This window comes from Porites lutea, chromosome 4 (genome assembly GCF_958299795.1).
Source record: "Porites lutea chromosome 4, jaPorLute2.1, whole genome shotgun sequence".
NCBI lineage: Eukaryota > Metazoa > Cnidaria > Anthozoa > Scleractinia > Poritidae > Porites > Porites lutea.
This window is the reverse complement of record NC_133204.1, coordinates 40,959,823-40,963,183: the sequence shown is the minus strand read 5'-3', so window position 1 is coordinate 40,963,183 and position 3,361 is coordinate 40,959,823. Positions and strand designations below refer to the sequence as shown.

At 34.6% G+C, this 3,361-nt stretch overlaps 1 long non-coding RNA gene across 1 annotated transcript; it reads left to right on the top strand.

The window, feature by feature from the left end:
- The first annotated feature begins 755 nt into the window (after positions 1 to 755).
- Positions 756 to 3,329, top strand: LOC140933606 (uncharacterized). Its single transcript, XR_012165072.1, has 3 exons — positions 756 to 831; positions 2,489 to 2,730; positions 3,211 to 3,329. It is a non-coding gene; the product is annotated as an uncharacterized lncRNA (long non-coding RNA).
- Positions 3,330 to 3,361: the final 32 nt, after the last annotated feature.

Sequence of the window (3,361 nt, the reverse complement as noted above, 5' to 3'; positions counted from 1 at the left end):
CCTAAGTAGGTTCGAAATCGGCTCTATAAGTACACTGTCAGACTCTGATCACTGTTGCTTCAAAGGCAGTTTCCGGAAGTTGACAAAACGTTTCATAAGGAAACGCAGTGTTACTTATTATCATTTTTTCTTTTTCGTAATTTTGACATTATCCAGTCAGCTTTCCCGAATTCCATGTGAGAAAAAAAACAGTCTTATTTAAAATCGCACGAGAATAAGGATTTATTTAACAATTTGCAGAGTTTAATTAAAAAAATAACAAATTTTCAGCTATTTTCATTTTAGTAGTATATTTTCAGGAAATTAACAGATAGATAAAATGGGAAAGATATTAGCTGCACAGAGATTTGAACCTATTCTAAGCAAATACAGACGCCTGTAAACATTGTTAATTCTTTTTGGCACACGAATATACTGCAAGTTTATTCCGTGAGTAAGAATTAATTGCATCTGTAAATCTCTTGTTTGCTTTAGCGTAAAATAAACACAAATGGAGAATCATATTAACAGTTAAACAAATGGCATACATTAACACGTCGGTTCATTTCCTTCGCCTTTGTATTTATTTTATCCAATTAAAAGGGAAACGTATGGCCCAGATCACACGGAAAATTGATGGTCGCGCTTATTTCTTCATCTTTAAATCCAGCAATCTCCGCGGAGGTGTATTCTTTGCCGGACAACATTATTTACATATCGACGTAATTTGGGGCTCAAATAATTTTGCCGCGTTTGAGAGGTAGTCTTAAGGGCAACTGTAGTCCAAAGAAAAGAAGGGCATTTCTAAAAAAAAGACTAAGAAAAAAAGAGAAAAACTGCGACAAAAATTGGGTAAGAAAAGTATTTTAAATGTTTTAAACGTTTTAACACTGCCACTACTGCAACTGCGAAATGCTTCAAATCTAACACAAAATTCGATAAAAAAAAAAAAGAAAAAAACTCTGAGAAAACCTGTATTATTTATGACGAGGAAAGAGGATTACTATAGCAAGCATTCGGATACTCGGCTCTCTGTATCATAGAGAGCGAGGTTTTTCTTCTTTACTTATGGTTCGATAGTAGCCTTACTAGTTCATATTATTTCTATCAGGAAAATTTTTATTTTTTATTTTTTGTTAGAAATTTGGACAAGATATATCGATATCTGGACATTATTTGCTAACGATCGTTAATCAAGATTCACCGGATGCTTGGTTTATGTTTATGTTTAGTCTCGCAGCAAGCATGACTCTGAAATTGCATATGCCGTAAAATATTTTTGAAGAATTTTCAGGTTTTACTGCAAGAAAACGAATGCTTGACTTTAAGCCAACGGATTCCTGCACAAGATAATATTTGATGATATCGCTGTCAAAACAGAAGTAAACCAGTCGTGGTCCGAGCAAGGTTATTTTCATGGTGAACGGTGTCTTAAACATTTTCGTTTTCGCTCCCAGACATACATAGCTATAAGCGAAATTCGATGTATTTTCTTGAGTAAATATTTTTAATTTCCTTTGTTTGACCGGTACCCATCCTTACGGGAAAAATTTGTATAGATTTCTTTAAAAGGCCACACATTAAAAAGAGAAGGAAGAACAATTTTTTGATTTGAATAGGGCCTCGATAAAAAGATAGGTCTCATTAAACCTTTGAGTCACAAACCAAGAACGCTGGAAACTAAATTCTGAAGGTTTTATAATTTAAAGGTTTCAAAGGATATCTGATTTCCGTTAATATGAGCTTTTTGTTCGAAACCAGAGAAAACTGCATTTTAAGACGTTTTCAATTCACTTAAGAATATGAATTACCGGTAAGTATTTTTTTATATTATATATAAAAAGATATTTTTCCATCGCGTATGCCTGTTGTTTCTCTGAGTTCACCACTTAATTTTTTATCTAAAATTTGCGGTGTGAAAGACATTATTTTCTTTCAACAAGGCATTGCTCGAAATCTAAAAAAAGGGCAGCTTAGAAAGACAAAAGCTAACCGCATGGGCACAATGAAGCACAGTTTCGATCTTCATTTTACACCGAGGCAAGTAATCATGGTTTATGAGTTACGTGAACGGTTGTACTAAGTTCTTGTTGAGTCAGAGTAAAACAACAAACAAATAATCATAACGGTCTCAACCGTACCCTGTACTATATGTACTTATTACGTTCAATATTCAGTACGATACATAATGTATTCTCATGTATTATAATGTAAGCGTGGTCTTGCAAGCAAGGAAAGTAATCGTATTTTTTTAGTTGGCACGCACTAAGAAGCAAACAACACTCCGATTTCAGCAGATCGGGGCAAATCCCCAAAAAGTTGGAAGGACGCGAGTACGGAATTGTTAGAGTAGTTTTAGCTTGACAATGCATCTTACATGGCGCACCAAAGTTCCGGAGAGGATTTACTGGTAAACACAGCAAGAAAAGCCCCTTTTAAAAGTGAATCAACCCTCTGTACTGCCTTAAAGTACGAAGTAAAAAGCAATACTCGTTTTGTTTCTTTATAGGGGTAAAAAATGAAGTACAGCTTGATATTCACCGTGTTGGTTGCATTTCTTCTATCGTCAATTTTTCCTGACAGCGTGGAAAGTTCTGGTTATTATTACTTTAGATACGGTAGAACACTTGATCACAAAAGGTCCAGAAGTCGGCAGAGATACCAAAAGGCGCGAGAGAGCGAGTTACACTTTTCCATATATCGGCCTGATACTAAGGCCTCTGGTTTTGTGGATAATAATTCTGATAAATGGTAAGAAAGATTTAAATTAAAAGTGCACGTGAACTGTATGTAGACATTCAATTTTCCATATATCTCGGCTTTCTCTCTCTTCAGTACAAAGTGTTTCTTTCTTTTGTTCAGTTGTCCTTTTTTATATTAGTTTCCTTATTTTTTTTATATTACTGAAGTTCAAGATACATTTAAGATCCAGAGTTTTGAACCTTAATTATTACTGACTTATCCAAGCCTCGCATTTAATGTTGAAGAAGGGTTTCCAAGGGAGTTTGGGCCAGCTCTATTCGGTATTGGGACCCAGTTAACTATTAAATAATTATGAAAACATCTTACATCGGTAATCAGTCTGGCTACATTTGTGCCGACCCTTTGTATTTAAGCACATTAACGGAAAGCTGATGAAACTTTCATACAATACAAGAAATTATCACAGCAAAGTTGAGGCACCTTTTTCAGTTGGGGAAATCTGATTTGCTTTTATCCATTCTCTTTCAGATGAGGATTGCATAAACCTTAGAGTGAAGACTAGTGAATTAACCACCGATAGACCACAGTTAAATTGATTGTGAATGTAAGCTTTGTCTGGATGTTGAAGATAAATTTGTTATAGCACGAAAAAGGAATAAACCATTTTTATTTAATCTCT